Genomic DNA, 17,782 nt, shown 5'->3' on the forward strand with positions numbered 1-17,782 from the left:
ACCTTTACAATAAGTAACTGTGACGCCCGTGTGTCTAACTGAGGAAAGTGTCCGACGTGTAAACACAAGTTTGCGAGATCGAAGCTGACGCTCGTCTTTATCAAATAACATTCAATGTTCATGTTTCCTGGAATTTATCGAGACAGATTTGTTTATTTAATATAAGGGTTCCATCAGGAGCATGATAGTGAAGGGAACTGAATTTTTGTTTTTGTTTCTTAACACACTAAGTGCTGTTTTGGGGATTTAGCTGTTGAGTGCCAACAATCCAGACCATTTTTCATGATATTTGTAGCACCAGCGAATTCTATGTTATAGCTATGGACATAGGCTATGGGTCATTTGAAAGGCGAGACTCTTAAGCTCAGCGTAGGTGGAAACAGATTAATTCTATGTGTCTCGGTTCCTGTGAAATCCAAAGCTAAACAGAGGCTAGCTTGGATCAAAATCACTGTTTTTTTTTTTTCTAGATTCATAGATAATGGGGGTTTTATGCAATTCTCTCCTTTCTGATTAACTCTTCTCTCCAACTCTCTCCTCCTCTCTCCTCTGGACTGACACTAACATTATGGGAAGTAAGCAAATGCCTAAATATTTCCGTTTCAAGTCAATTTTTAAAGACAACATTGATAGTGGTGTGGGCTGAGATACAAGTGCCAATCAATATATAGTACACATTATTAGATAGCTATTGCCTAAATATACACTTGAGTCCTATAAGTAGTCTACAGGAAGAAAGTCTATCTAAATTTTGGACTATAAAAAAAATAAAAGAAGAAAAAAAATATTACGGGATCACTTTACACTGTGACGAGAAATCTCTTGCGAGATCTCGTCCCATTCCGAGTTGCAAATTATGTCAAAATCTCGTCTCGTTCTTGTGGACTCAATCCCGTGTCTCGTCTCGTGGGATTTGTATCTTGGCCCATCACTATTTGACACGTTTTGAAACCTCGCGTTTTATCGATTTCTTTTTATCGCGTGTGCATTTAGACAGCTCATTCATCCTTGGACCGATTTTGACCATTTAAAAACTCTGCGAACCGTGCTCCAGAAAGCGAGAGAGAAGTGTCGGGTTTACAGCTGTTCGCTACGCAACACCACGCCCCCACGGACTAAAAAAAACAGGGGGAAAAAACGCAGATATGGTATGTCTCCATCGTGACTTTTCACAAGTTGTTGATTGTGATTTATTTCACGTCTGTTCATCACAGAGCTACCAAAATCACACACAAGGTGTATTAGAGTGTCTAGTTTCGTTTTTCTGTTTTTGGCACTCAATGTGTTGAGAGTCCTCCTGACTGTTCTTAGGATCTGTTATTTCATAGGTTTCCGGCTGAGAACTCATTTTGTGAATGCCACAAAGATTCCTAAGAAGGTGTTAAGAACAAGGTGCGTCAGAAGGTGTCGTGAATGGGGCCCAAAGTTCTCCTTAGATTTGTTCAGAGAGATTATATTCCTTTCTGCAAGCAAAATGTATAGTAGTAATGAAGGTAATATAATGCAATAGTAAATTATATAACAACACTACACAACAGCAAGATTAACATTAACATTCCATAGGCTGATTTAAATGACTTATCACATGGAGAGCCTCTCCTTGCTCCCCCTCACGTTTTGCTCGTCTGTGTGTGTTCGAAAATAAGTCACTTCCTGGATTTGATTCAAAAGTCTTAACTTTCGATTTTATTCTACCTGGAGCCAGACATTAGTTTTTAGAATTTTAGACTTTAGACCACGGTCCACGGAAGTAGTCAAACCTTGGACAAACCAAAGTGAAAGTTCAACACTCTGGACCAAACAGTGCACGCATGAAAACTCCCTCAGACAGTCCAGGAACATTGGTGCTTGCTTTATCAATAGTCTACGTCAGACCTTTGAGACAGGGGTCTCTTAACTCACTCTCATCCTTATTAAGGAATTAAATCAACCCAGGCAGGATATTTCTGATCTTGGAGGTACTTGATTATTCATTCACTCCCATGAGCTAAAATATGATAATAATGTCATATGTAAACCTGTAATTCTGCATGAAATAGAAAAATAAGTTAATAAGAAGAATATAGCAAACATGTACATCACCTTGGAGCTGTTCCTTCACTGTGTCCATTTCACCGCTCTGCTTCTCAAGCTCTTTCAATTTGACTGCTTGTTCTAAGAAGAAGAAGAAGAAAAAAATAAAGAAATGTAGGAGAGGAGTGTTTGGCACAATAGTGCTATCAAAACCTACAGAATATTTACTTTTTGATTTTCAGAAATGGTCTGAAGAACCTTTGTGTTTCAAGAACCAGGAGATTACGAGGCTCCGTTTATGGAAATTATGAATTCATGGGTTTATATAAGCCTAAAACTTAAACACTGTACTTGGTTCAGTCTGCCTCTGCCAAGTTATTTTCCATTGTTCCTATGCTTTAGTACTTTTGTGTTTTCACTTTTGACATTATTAAAAAAATCTAGTGAAAATACTTCACTTTGTGAATTCAGGAGTGAAACGCAGAGGTTCGAAGGCTTTTGCCTTGCGTCAGGAAGACGGCCTTCCGGCGGGCGGGACTGGTCGCTTGGTTTCAATGGGAGCCATTCGTGCAGTAGTGCTGACCATGTGATGCACATTACATAACCACTTTTAAAACATTAATTCGGCCAACTTGTGTTTATAAACACAGGCTTTAGAATATATATTCACACTGATGGGGGCAATTTGAGAAATCAGCTCCAGACTTAACTCAGCAAGTGGGTTGAACAGGGACTGTACATGGTCTGGACAGACACCCACGGGCAATGGCAATGTTATATACAATAGTGGGCCCTCCCCAAGCTTTTTCCTCCTACAGACCATCATCAAGATGGGTGGTAGAGGGGTCTATCACATGGAGATTGACCCGGGCTGCTCTCTTCAATACCAGATCCATCGATATGTTCTCTTTCTCTTGGGACACGGACAATGTTTAACTCACTTGTCTGCACTAACGCTGTTTTTGTACCAGGAAGAAGATCGATCAAAACAGTCAGTATAATTAAACATTGGTGCTTTGTGTATTGTTTGAGCACTGTGTATGTTTATTGTGCATTAATTGCTTAATCTTTAAATCACAGTTTTCCTGTTGAATAAAAATACATACATACATATATGAATAAAAGTGTTAATTCTCACCTTGGTTGAGCGTCTGCATCTGCTTCATCTCGGTTTGCAGCACCCCCAGTTTAACGCTCATCTCTCGGAGCACAGCGTGGAGGTCAGATAGACATGGATGAGGCTGTTCCGGCACATTCACACTCTCAGGACTGACTTTTCTTTGTTCAATGATCTCATTGTCCTGAAGTTCAGCTCCCGACAGAGAACAGAGCAGCAGCAACAACAACACACTCACGCTCTCCATTGTGACCTTGAGTATGAGCCCCAGAGACACAGACTCACGCTTATATATAGAATGGATCAATACATTACTTATTATTGTCATTGCGCATTTATGTTTATTGGTTTGTTATTTTGCTAGTGTTATCTCACACGTGCACAGGACTTTAGATAAGATGAACTAGATCAGAAATGTGTTTTTTGTTCCCGCTAGTCAAGTCATAAAACAAAGTCTCTTTGGCCCACAACAAAGTGCCTCTCTTTTTGTTGAATGCAATTATTTCAGAGGAGTTGTTTAGACCAAGACCATACTGCACAAATGTAAGGAAATGTGGGACATGTGGGTAACTTAGAGAAAAGTTATGTAGGGAAAAGCAATTGTTGAACGACTTGGACAAAAAAGTGCTAGACAAGGTTTTAGTAAATGTGATGCTAAACATGTTGGTTCAGGGTCAGTAAAATGTTACATTTTTGGGAATGTAGAGCTGTAGGGCCACTCTCTCTCTAGGAGTGACTATTGTTAAGCTGACATCAATCAAAGCATGTAGAGAGATGAGAGAGAAGTCAGCTCTTTTGCATGGCCCTCTCACCGAACCAGGAGTTAAACATACAAGCTCAGAAGGCCCATATATTGTGTCCAGTGCTCAGGTGTCTGCACTGGCTTCCTGTCGCACAGAGAATAGATTTTAAAACAGCTCTGATTGTGTTTCTCTTCATGGTTGAGCAACAAAAGTCCATCTCCCATGTTCCCATCTCGAGTGGTCTCTGTTAGTCCCAGAGTCAGGACGAAACACTAAAAGGCTGTGTTCCAGTTTTGTACGGCTAGAGAGTCTGGAATATTCCACCTGAAGCTGTGAGACAGGCCTTTTGGTGGAAACTGGCCACGAGAGGTGGAAATGGGCAGGCAGACTTGACAAAAAATATAGTTCTTACCAGACAATATTAGATTTATTTTATCATGAAGGAACTTCTTACTGATAAATGTCACATGCACAATCTACAAAATGACGTCACTCCCAGTGACTACAGCCGTCAGCTTTTACGCTGCCATCATGTCCTCTGGCAAAGATGGATGATCCTTTCCAAATGTGAACTGGAAATTACAAGCGCAATTGTGTTCATTTGCTTTTGTGTCGTAGCAAAGTGACATATTAAAAACACACACCAAACACACACTAAACAAATAAATTCTCATGAGAAAGACGTCTACAAACTCCTGTAGTTCTACTTTGTATCTGCTTTGATCAAAAAAAAAACAACATAAAATTGGCTTTTTGGTAACACTTTACATGACGACCCGGTAATTGCTAGTAATTACAGTAGTAATTACTACTGTAATTACAGTAGTAATTACTAGCAATTACAGCAGTAATTACTACTGTAATTACAGTAGTAATTACTAGCAATTACAGGAGTAATTACTACTGTAATTACAGTAGTAATTACTAGAAATTACAGGAGTAATTACTACTGTAATTACAGTAGTAATTACTAGCAATTACAGGAGTAATTACTACTGTAATTACAGTAGTAATTACTAGTATCTAATATCAATAAAAGTGGTATTCTTTGGTAATTAAAGAAGTAGTTAATAGTATCTCTTCCCAATAAATGCTAGGTAATAGCTTTGTAATTACTAGTAATAAATATCAATAAAAGTGGTAGTTCTTCGGTAACTAAAGAAGTAGTTAATAGTAGCTATGCACAAAAACTAAAAAGTATTTGCTCAATAAATACTAGTAATAAACATAAATAAATGTGGTAGTTGTTGGGTAGTTAAAGTATTAGTAAATAGTAACTCCGCACAATAACTGCTAGGCATTTGCTCAATAAGTACAGTAGTAATAAGTTGTAACAAATATCAAAAGTGTTAATTGTTTGGTAGTTTAAGTAGTAGTAAATAGTAACTCTGCACAATAACTGCTAGGTGTCTGCATAGTAAATACTAGTAATACATGTAAAAAGTGGTTGCTATTTATTTACAGTAGGTAATAGTAATTTACAGTTATACTGGTACTTCATAGTGAATTGCATTGGTGCCACCTTCGTAATTAAAGTAGTAAGGTTAAATTATGTTCCTATGATTAGTACATAGCTACAGTAGTAGCTATTGGGCAATTAATGTGGTAAATAATTGGTGTTACTAGCACTAATGTAACTTTTCTATCTGCATTAAGGTGCGGAAAGCACACTGGTCTTAACAATTAATAATGTGCTGGATTGTGTGAATGTGGGGGACAAATTAATTGACAGAAAACTATTTGATTTATTCATATTTTAATAATATTACAAAACAACACTGCAGCAATAACAATTTAGAAAGATATTACCATACATTTCAATGCAATTCTACAACAAGAAGACCTGTATGCCCAACTAATAAACACAACTAATGACAACAAACAACTACCAGTAACAACATGAGTACGTACCACATTACTATCTGGTAGTTACTACATTTCCCGGGTCTGCCGTAGGACATACCATTAACTACCAGTAACAACATGAGTAGGTACCAGAGAACTATCTGGTAGTTACTACATTTCCCGGGTCTTCATCTGACATAGGACATAGTGGTAATAACCAGTAACAACATGAGTAGGTACCAAAGAACTATCTGGTAGTTACTACATTTCCCGGGTCTTCATCTGACGTAGGACATACCATTAACTACCAGTAACAACATGAGTAGGTACCAGAGAACTATCTGGTAGTTACTACATTTCCCGGGTCTTCATCTGACATAGGACATACCATTAACTACCAGTAACAACATGAGTAGGTACCAGAGAACTATCTGGTAGTTACTACATTTCCCGGGTCATCATCTGACATAGGACATACCATTAACTACCAGTAACAACATGAGTAGGTACCAGAGAACTATCTGGTAGATACTACATTTCCCGGGTCTTCATCTGACATAGGAGATAGTGGTAATAAACAGTAACAACATGAGTAGGTACCTGAGAACTATCTGGTAGTTGCTACATTTCCCGGGTCTTCATCTGACGTAGGACATACCATTAACTACCAGTAACAACATGAGTAGGTACCTGAGAACTATCTGGTAGTTACTACATTTCACGGGTCTTCATCTGACATAGGACATACCATTAACTACCAGTAACAACATGAGTAGGTACCAGAGAACTATCTGGTAGTTACTACATTTCCCGGGTCATCATCTGACATAGGACATACCATTAACTACCAGTAACAACATGAGTAGGTACCTGAGAACTATCTGGTAGTTACTACATTTCCCGGGTCTTCATCTGACATAGGACATACCATTAACTACCAGTAACAACATGAGTAGGTACCTGAGAACTATCTGGTAGTTACTACATTTCCCGGGTCTTCATCTGACATAGGACATACCATTAACTACCAGTAACAACATGAGTAGGTACCAGAGAACTATCTGGTAGTTACTACATTTCCCGGGTCATCATCTGACATAGGACATACCATTAACTACCAGTAACAACATGAGTAGGTACCAGAGAACTATCTGGTAGTTACTACATTTCCCGGGTCATCATCTGACATAGGACATACCATTAACTACCAGTAACAACATGAGTAGGTACCTGAGAACTATCTGGTAGTTACTACATTTCCCGGGTCTTCATCTGACATAGGACATACCATTAACTACCAGTAAAAACATGAGTAGGTACCAGAGAACTATCTGGTAGTTACTACATTTCCCGGGTCTTCATCTGACATAGGAGATAGTGGTAATAAACAGTAACAACATGAGTAGGTACCTGAGAACTATCTGGTAGTTGCTACATTTCTCGGGTCTTCATCTGACATAGGACATAGTGGTAATAACCAGTAACAACACAAGTAGGTACCAGAGAACTATCTGGTAGTTACTAATTGGTATACAAAAAAGTACTGTTATGGCACCGGTGCCGAAAAGCAGGCATCATTAAAGTAGTGTTTTTTGACCCAGCTTTGGGGATCCACTGTACAGCTGTGATCTTTTTTCTGGTTCTATTGCTTGTCAAAACGATGGGCAGCCAACGGAAAACAGTATATCCAGTCATCATGTCTTCCTTTCACCATCATGGCATTGCTGAGTAGGCACAAGTGAAGCTGTTCTCTGGAATACACATAATGTTTACAATGTAAAGTTCATGTTGAAACAACTATGTCTTTTGGAATACAGGTGTTTTACTTACTTTTGCTTCAGGGTTGTTGGTGTGCGTCTTTAATCAAGGATCCAGGATAAAATACAAAACCTAACAATTGAAAGCAGAACATAGGTAAGAAATTAAAAGTTTTTACTCAAATTGTCAAACATGTGTTGGATGAGCACATGTACACAAAGTGGGAAGTAATATCCCACTTTATTTACATGTATAGTCCTTTTATTTTTGGTTTACTGTGTATACTTTTTGTACACCGTTTGCCCCCTTGAAGTGTGTGATGTGAGTCACTGTATACAAGATGGCTCTATTTACTATATAATGGTTTGCACATTTCGTGTCTCTTCTGCACACCCTGAGTGTTTGAGAGCAGCATGTACCAGTGAATTTCCCCATTGTGACTAAAGGCTTATATAATCTTACAGAGGTTTGAGTAAGTCACCAAATGCAAGTCTCGAGTCAAGTCCAAGTCGTGAAGGTCCAAGTCTCAAGCAAGTCCAAGTCAATCGGTCATGGGGTCAAGTCAAGTTAAAGCTTTTGTCAAGTCAAGTCAAGTCTTGCTTTAGCCGGCAAGTCACCTCAAGTCACAAACGCCAGCGTGTCTACTTTTCATGTGTTTAATCTTGAAAATAATAAGTGCTTTCTCAAGATACTATAATTTAGGCTAAAATCAAACTTTTTAAAATCTCATGGATTTGGATTTAAAGTCTAATTAATATTTAAACGCCAAAACATTCCAAATATATGTATTATAAATAAACAGTCTATGTACAACATTGCTGGGACAGCATTTTAAGGAAGGGGGCCCGGGGGGGGCGACTTAAAAAAATATGAAATATAGTATTTTAAATATGAGCTGCTTTTCCCTGCAGTCTGAAATATAAATATAAAATAATATTTTTATTTTTCTTAGTTTCTGGCAGTTTTTCTGTCAGTGGTTCCCTGTAATGCCCCAGCCCCTGTATACTCGGATTCGCCCCTGCTCAAAGTAGATCCGCGTAGCCTTCAGTCCCGCTGTCACTGGGCTCTGTGCGGATGCGTAAAATAGCCACTAAATGCTGTAAACTTTGTGTGAACGCCTTAAAACATCGAAAAGCCCCGAGATTTCTGTTGATTAATCAGCTCTTACGCATCGTCGTTCTGGAGGCTCCGTCTGCGCTGTAGGTACAGCCCATTGTTTCAAACGCTTTCCTGTCCGTAACCTCTTCACTCTGTTTAGAAAACTTTTAATGCACGTATTTCGACGTCGTATTTCCTCCTGCCTGTCTAGCGCTGTGTTGGGTAACCGAACACACATGTGGCTAATTACCATATGTAAACATAGATGCGCCGCTTTTACGCAATGAACCTTTATCTTTCGACAGTTTATCTTTAATGCTGGTGCACCAGCAATTACAGGTGGTGAAATGTTTTATCTGAACGTGTCTATTTCAATCTTGCCATCTTGTGCCCCCTGGCACAAGATGGGCATACCCCGTGCTATGTTACACCCCACTATGAATGTGCCAAACGAATCTTCTCAACTCGCACTGTGCCAGGAGCAGCACACAATGTATGGAGCGAAAACGCGCGCGACTGCCCTGCTTGATCCCATTTCATACACTCGTAACATCCACCAGCGCCTGTAAACACCCATGCAGCTATCAAATAGCTTTGGCTAGGCTAACTTCAGCAATATATGACATGTACTCAAGCTTAAAATTATCCAACCGCTCGCGATTTTTTCCCCCTAGGATGAGAAAGGTCACATTTGAGACAACGCTAGTTTAAATTGATCCAAACTACCCGTTGACCTAAACCTAACTCTAACCTTAAAAACAGTAAAATTAATGGAAAAAGCCCTGTCCCATCCTTGGAAGAAAACAATTTATGCAACCGCTCACCTGTCTACACTCCACCTAGGTTCCCTCCTTCAGGCGCCTGCAGCTGTATTTTACCATGTCCGCATTGCGTTCGTTAGGCTTTAGCTGCGCTAACACCGCGCCAGGACCTCACGACTCGTGTAAAATATACAACATGTGGCCAAACGCTGCCACAGAGCTAGTACTTCGCTGTGAGTAGTTAATCCAGCGTCGTAGCCCCAGTACACTGCAATACAGAGTAAGCCTGCCCGCTGTAGCGCGCATGCGCTTTATCCTCCCGCCGAAATTTTGAATTGTTTCAGGTTTTACGTCACAATAAAGTACATCCGCGGCAACAATACGCAACAACTGACCATATAGTTCTATGACCATCACGCACGCCTCTGAAGATTCATACTTTGTCTATGATATGGTGTTTTGGGCTCTATGCCGCTTTACTTCTTCCGACACTTCCGGGTTCATGCCATGAACATCTTCCACTGCTAACGCCCCCTACTGTGTCTGAGCGGAAAGACACCAACAAACTTTCTCTCTCCCCATTTCGAGAAAGCAGAGATACTTCAGCATCAGCGACATTTGATTAGATTTGTAATTTATGCACAGCCACAACAAAAACAGCAAACAATGTCTTTTCAAAAACGATTTTTATAAAAGTTAGAGGAAACACTGAACAAAATGAAATTTTCACAAATGAAAAACAATAAAATGTTATGTAGCTGAACTCTTTCAAATATATTACGTGACTTAAAGGAATAGGCCACCATTTTTACATACTGAGATATGTTCTTACCTAACCTTAGACGAGTTAATATATATCCGTCTGGTCTTTGTCCGTGCGCTCTGTCACGCAAACGGAGCACATACGCAGCCTCTCCCACATGTCATATAGCTCCAAAAAAGCTCACGATAGAAGCTACCAAGCTCTTCCACGTGTTCCCTATTTAAATAAAGTTACGTGAAGTGTTTTCATGCGAAGTATATTTACACAGAAATGTAGCACGTCGATTTTATAAGCAGATAAAAAGGGGCACTATATTGTGAGGCGTAATGATACGAGGAGCACAGCGTCCGCGCAGTAACTCCTAAAGACTTCACCCGCTCACTTCCGTCAATAGAAGCTGCGTGACTTGTACAGAGCCTTTTACAACAAGCAGAAAATATATTTTCGGAAAGTGCTCGCGCATTCCTACCTCATGGTAGAGGTCCTGAGTCCTGTGTCGTCGTCCGGGGTGAGTTGGAAATCTGTGAAACATTACTACACTATATTAGCCTGGCTAACACCAGACTAAAATCACAAGTGATATTTAGTCTGGGGACCACCAATTCATTTTCTCGTAGGAGAGGTGTGGTTTACGATCGTCCATACTCGTTTATTGGGCGATACGAAAAAAAAAAAAAAAAGTCTCTTGCGTCTGCACGTAGCCACAGCCAATCGTATCATCGTATGAGATGACGTATGACGTACCCGCTGTAAACTTTTGAATATAAACTATTTAGAACAAGGTCTAAAGCTTGATCAAAAAATACCATCGTGTCTGCTGCTGTCACGTTGGATCCGTAAATAAACTTTTTTTTATTATTATCCGTAAATAAACTACAAGCTTCCATATATCGAATAGTGCGTCATCGTCTTGCCGTCCCTCCTCGCTCTGTGATTGGTTCCCAAATCCACCGGAGATGTGGCCATGGTCCCCAGGCTGTTGTGCAGTTCGAAATAATTCGAGCGCACACAGCAGCCTGGCGTTAGCCAGGTTAACACTATATACTTTCTGCTTGTTATCACAGCCCGGCATGATGCACGTAAAAGGCATTGTTCACAAGTTAACGACGCTTCTTCAACTGTTCTCTGCGAGCTCTGTACAAGTCACGCAGCTTCTATTGACGGAAGTGAGCGGGGAAGTCTTTAGGAGTTACTGCACGGACACTGTGCTCCTCGTATCATTACGCCTCACAATACAGTCCCCCTTTTTATCTGCTTATAAAATCGACGTGCTACATTTCTGTGTAAATGTACTTCGCATGAAAACACTTCACGTAACTTTATTTAAATAGGGAACACGTGTAAGAGCTTGGTAGCTTCTATCGTGAGCTTTTTTGGAGCTATATGACATGTGGGAGAGGCTGCGTATGTGCTTCGTTTGCGTGACAGAGCACACGGACAAAGACCAGACGGATATATATTAACTCGGCTAAGGTTAGGTAAGAACATATCTCAGTATGTAAAAACGGTGGCCTATTCCTTTAAGTCACGTAATATATTTGAAAGAGTTCAGCTACATAACATTTTATTGTTTTTCATTTGTGAAAATTTCATTTTGTTCAGTGTTTCCTCTAACTTTTATAAAAATCGTTTTTGAAAAGACATTGTTTGCTGTTTTTGTTGTGGCTGTGCATAAATTACAAATCTAATCAAATGTCGCTGATGCTGAAGTATCTCTGCTTTCTCGAAATGGGGAGAGAGAAAGTTTGTTGGTGTCTTTCCGCTCAGACACAGTAGGGGGCGTTAGCAGTGGAAGATGTTCATGGCATGAACCCGGAAGTGTCGGAAGAAGTAAAGCGGCATAGAGCCCAAAACACCATATCATAGACAAAGTATGAATCTTCAGAGGCGTGCGTGATGGTCATAGAACTATATGGTCAGTTGTTGCGTATTGTTGCCGCGGATGTACTTTATTGTGACGTAAAACCTGAAACAATTCAAAATTTCGGCGGGAGGATAAAGCGCATGCGCGCTACAGCGGGCAGGCTTACTCTGTATTGCAGTGTACTGGGGCTACGACGCTGGATTAACTACTCACAGCGAAGTACTAGCTCCGTGGCAGCGTTTGGCCACATGTTGTATATTTTACACGAGTCGTGAGGTCCTGGCGCGGTGTTAGCGCAGCTAAAGCCTAACGAACGCAATGCGGACATGGTAAATTACAGCTGCAGGCGCCTGAAGGAGGGAACCTAGGTGGAGTGTAGACAGGTGAGCGGTTGCATAAATTGTTTTCTTCCAAGGATGGGACAGGGCTTTTTCCATTAATGTTACTGTTTTTAAGGTTAGAGTTAGGTTTAGGTCAACGGGTAGTTTGGATCAATTTAAACTAGCGTTGTCTCAAATGTGACCTTTCTCATCCTAGGGGGAAAAAATCGCGAGCGGTTGGATAATTTTAAGCTTGAGTACATGTCATATATTGCTGAAGTTAGCCTAGCCAAAGCTATTTGACAGCTGCATGGGTGTTTACAGGCGCTGGTGGATGTTACGAGTGTATGAAATGGGATCAAGCAGGGCAGTCGCGCGCGTTTTCGCTCCATACATTGTGTGCTGCTCCTGGCACAGTGCGAGTTGAGAAGATTCGTTTGGCACATTCATAGTGGGGTGTAACATAGCACGGGGTATGCCCATCTTGTGCCAGGGGGCACAAGATGGCAAGATTGAAATAGACACGTTCAGATAAAACATTTCACCACCTGTAATTGCTGGTGCACCAGCATTAAAGATAAACTGTCGAAAGATCAAGGTTCATTGCGTAAAAGCGGCGCATCTATGTTTACATATGGTAATTAGCCACATGTGTGTTCGGTTACCCAACACAGCGCTAGACAGGCAGGAGGAAATACGACGTCGAAATACGTGCATTAAAAGTTTTCTAAACAGAGTGAAGAGGTTACGGACAGGAAAGCGTTTGAAACAATGGGCTGTACCGACAGCGCAGACGGAGCCTCCAGAACGACGATGCGTAAGAGCTGATTAATCAACAGAAATCTCGGGGCTTTTCGATGTTTTAAGGCGTTCACACAAAGTTTACAGCATTTAGTGGCTATTTTACGCATCCGCACAGAGCCCAGTGACAGCGGGACTGAAGGCTACGCGGAATCTACTTTGAGCAGGGGCGAATCCGAGTATACAGGGGCTGGGGCATTACAGGGAACCACTGACAGAAAAACTGCCAGAAACTAAGAAAAATAAAAATATTATTTTATATTTATATTTCAGACTGCAGGGAAAAGCAGCTCATATTTAAAATACTATATTTCATATTTTTTTAAGTCGCCCCCCCCGGGCCCCCTTCCTTAAAATGCTGTCCCAGCAATGTTGTACATAGACTGTTTATTTATAATACATATATTTGGAATGTTTTGGCGTTTAAATATTAATTAGACTTTAAATCCAAATCCATGAGATTTTAAAAAGTTTGATTTTAGCCTAAATTATAGTATCTTGAGAAAGCACTTATTATTTTCAAGATTAAACACATGAAAAGTAGACACGCTGGCGTTTGTGACTTGAGGTGACTTGCCGGCTAAAGCAAGACTTGACTTGACTTGACAAAAGCTTTAACTTGACTTGACCCCATGACCGATTGACTTGGACTTGCTTGAGACTTGGACCTTCACGACTTGGACTTGACTCGAGACTTGCATTTGGTGACTTACTCAAACCTCTGTAAGATTATATAAGCCTTTAGTCACAATGGGGAAATTCACTGGTACATGCTGCTCTCAAACACTCAGGGTGTGCAGAAGAGACACGAAATGTGCAAACCATTATATAGTAAATAGAGCCATCTTGTATACAGTGACTCACATCACACACTTCAAGGGGGCAAACGGTGTACAAAAAGTATACACAGTAAACCAAAAATAAAAGGACTATACATGTAAATAAAGTGGGATATTACTTCCCACTTTGTGTACATGTGCTCATCCAACACATGTTTGACAATTTGAGTAAAAACTTTTAATTTCTTACCTATGTTCTGCTTTCAATTGTTAGGTTTTGTATTTTATCCTGGATCCTTGATTAAAGACGCACACCAACAACCCTGAAGCAAAAGTAAGTAAAACACCTGTATTCCAAAAGACATAGTTGTTTCAACATGAACTTTACATTGTAAACATTATGTGTATTCCAGAGAACAGCTTCACTTGTGCCTACTCAGCAATGCCATGATGGTGAAAGGAAGACATGATGACTGGATATACTGTTTTCCGTTGGCTGCCCATCGTTTTGACAAGCAATAGAACCAGAAAAAAGATCACAGCTGTACAGTGGATCCCCAAAGCTGGGTCAAAAAACACTACTTTAATGATGCCTGCTTTTCGGCACCGGTGCCATAACAGTACTTTTTTGTATACCAATTAGTAACTACCAGATAGTTCTCTGGTACCTACTTGTGTTGTTACTGGTTATTACCACTATGTCCTATGTCAGATGAAGACCCGAGAAATGTAGCAACTACCAGATAGTTCTCAGGTACCTACTCATGTTGTTACTGTTTATTACCACTATCTCCTATGTCAGATGAAGACCCGGGAAATGTAGTAACTACCAGATAGTTCTCTGGTACCTACTCATGTTGTTACTGGTAGTTAATGGTATGTCCTATGTCAGATGAAGACCCGGGAAATGTAGTAACTACCAGATAGTTCTCAGGTACCTACTCATGTTGTTACTGGTAGTTAATGGTATGTCCTATGTCAGATGAAGACCCGGGAAATGTAGTAACTACCAGATAGTTCTCAGGTACCTACTCATGTTGTTACTGGTAGTTAATGGTATGTCCTATGTCAGATGATGACCCGGGAAATGTAGTAACTACCAGATAGTTCTCTGGTACCTACTCATGTTGTTACTGGTAGTTAATGGTATGTCCTATATCAGATGAAGACCCGGGAAATGTAGTAACTACCAGATAGTTCTCTGGTACCTACTCATGTTGTTACTGGTAGTTAATGGTATGTCCTATGTCAGATGAAGACCCGGGAAATGTAGTAACTACCAGATAGTTCTTTGGTACCTACTCATGTTGTTACTGGTTATTACCACTATGTCCTATGTCAGATGAAGACCCGGGAAATGTAGTAATTACCAGATAGTTCTCTGGTACCTACTCATGTTGTTACTTGTAGTTAATGGTATGTCCTATGTCAGATGAAGACCCGGGAAATGTAGTAACTACCAGATAGTTCTCTGGTACCTACTCATGTTGTTACTGGTAGTTAATGGTATGTCCTACGGCAGACCCGGGAAATGTAGTAACTACCAGATAGTAATGTGGTACGTACTCATGTTGTTACTGGTAGTTGTTTGTTGTCATTAGTTGTGTTTATTAGTTGGGCATACAGGTCTTCTTGTTGTAGAATTGCATTGAAATGTATGGTAATATCTTTCTAAATTGTTATTGCTGCAGTGTTGTTTTGTAATATTATTAAAATATGAATAAATCAAATAGTTTTCTGTCAATTAATTTGTCCCCCACATTCACACAATCCAGCGCATTATTAATTGTTAAGACGAGTGTGCTTTCCGCACCTTAATGCAGATAGAAAAGTTACATTAGTGCTAGTAACACCAATTATTTACCACATTAATTGCCCAATAGCTACTACTGTAGCTATGTACTAATCATAGGAACATAATTTAACCTTACTACTTTAATTACGAAGGGGGCACCAATGCAATTCACTATGAAGTGCCAGTATAACTAAATTACTATTAACTACTGTAAATAAATAGCAACCACTTTTTACATTTATTACTACTATTTACAAGGCAGATACCTAGCAGCTATTGTGCAGAGTTACTATTTACTACTAATTTAACTACCCAACAACTACCACATTTGTTTATGTTTATTACTAGTATTTATTGGCCAAATACTTTTTAGTTTTTCTGCATAGCTACTATTAACTACTTTAGTTACAGAAGAACTACCACTTTTATTAATATTTATTACTAGTAATTACAAAGCTAATACCTAGCATTTATTGGGAGATACTATTAACTACTTCTTTTAATTACCATACCACTTTTATTGATATTAGATACTAGTAATTACTAGCAATTACAGTAGTAATTACTACTGTATTTGCAGTAGTAATTACTAGCAATTACAGTAGTAATTACTACTGTAATTACAGTAGTAATTACTAGCAATTACAGTAGTAATTACTACTGTAATTGCAGTAGTAATTACTAGCAATTACAGTAGTAATTACTACTGTAATTGCTAGTAATTACTACTGTTATTGCTAGTAATTACTACTGCAATTACAGTAGTAATTACTACTGTAATTGCTAGTAATTACTACTGCAATTACAGTAGTAATTACTACTGTAATTGCTAGTAATTACTACTGTAATTACAGTAGTAATTACTACTGCAATTACTAGCAATTACCGGGTCGTCATGTAAAGTGTTACCGGCTTGGTAAATTAAGACGATTAGTGGAAAACGAGACAATATTAAAGTAACTAAATAGCTAAATGCACAATGTCGGGTTCACAACAATCAGCTAAAAGACATAAAAAGAAATACATATTATAGCTGCTCTCTGTTGGGTTGAAAGGTCAAAGGTTATCTCATCTCAGGAAATTGGGCATCAAAATTATCTCCCAGTTTCCCAGTGGAAAATACGAGGAGAGGCGGCGTTCATGTTCAATTTTATACTAAGCAAGTTGCGATTAAGAGACCACATGAAGGCAGCATAATGCCTCTACTAATTGTCTTTTTTTTTAACTATCTAGAGCTAGATATTCCTCCTGTGATAACGCTGGGTCAGCTACAATTAAGGGGACCAGGCTGGTTTTCTTAATGAGGGTCTGACTGTTAGCATTGGAGCTGCGCGAGCTACACGTCACACAAGGGCCGAGTCTACAGTGAAGAGGGGGAGTCTGTAAATCCGCCATGAATTCCCCCACGAGCGTGGCTATTATGGTAAACGGGGAGGAGTGAGCAGAAGACGTCCATTTATATATACAGTCTATGTTATATACAGACTGGATCAATACATCACTCATGATTTTTAAACATTGAAATTTATTGATTTGTTGTTTTGGCTGCGTTATCTCACGTCCACAAGACTTTCAAGAAGATGAGCAATAAAAAATTCCATTGCTGTTCCTGCTTATCAAATCCTGAATTATACGACTCTAACCAACTCTATTGCTCACAACAAAGAGCCTGTTTATTCTGCAAAGAATGTGCACTGTGTCAGCTTCATTTTTGCATTGTGGAATTAAATTTGATTTCACTCACTAGTGCGGCAGGTGCCAGTGTTCCTGAATCCAAACCTTTTTCACAAGGAAAAGTAAAAAATGTTGAAGTTGATGATTTTCAGATACTATATTGTTTTCTCTCACTATATTTGTGCAAGCGACCGAAAGTTACACACTTGGCTAAATTAACAACTCCGCATTTGATCTGGTCATTGAAGGGCATTAGCCACATACACTTATTTATTTTATGTATCTATGTTTATTGACACACACACACACACACACACACACACACACACACACACACACACACACATAAGCATAAAGCGGAAGAAAATGGATGGATGGATGGATTAAAAAATAATAAAAAAAATATATATAAATATATATATATATATATATATATATATGTATATTTATA

The 17,782-nt window shown here is 39.4% G+C and overlaps 1 protein-coding gene across 1 annotated transcript in view; it reads right to left on the reverse strand.

Moving 5' to 3' along the window:
* Nucleotides 1-13,344, reverse strand: part of LOC306964161 (complement C1q tumor necrosis factor-related protein 3-like) — a 145,339-nt gene extending 131,995 nt beyond the window's left edge. Inside the window, exon 1 of the mRNA XM_079558086.1 lies at nt 13,069-13,344. The gene's annotated coding sequence lies outside the window, so the exon portion shown is untranslated. The remainder of the gene's footprint in view (nt 1-13,068) is intronic.
* Nucleotides 13,345-17,782: the final 4,438 nt, after the last annotated feature.

Source organism: Gobius niger (genome assembly GCF_951799975.1).
Source record: "Gobius niger genome assembly, chromosome: 6".
Classification (NCBI taxonomy): domain Eukaryota; kingdom Metazoa; phylum Chordata; class Actinopteri; order Gobiiformes; family Gobiidae; genus Gobius; species Gobius niger.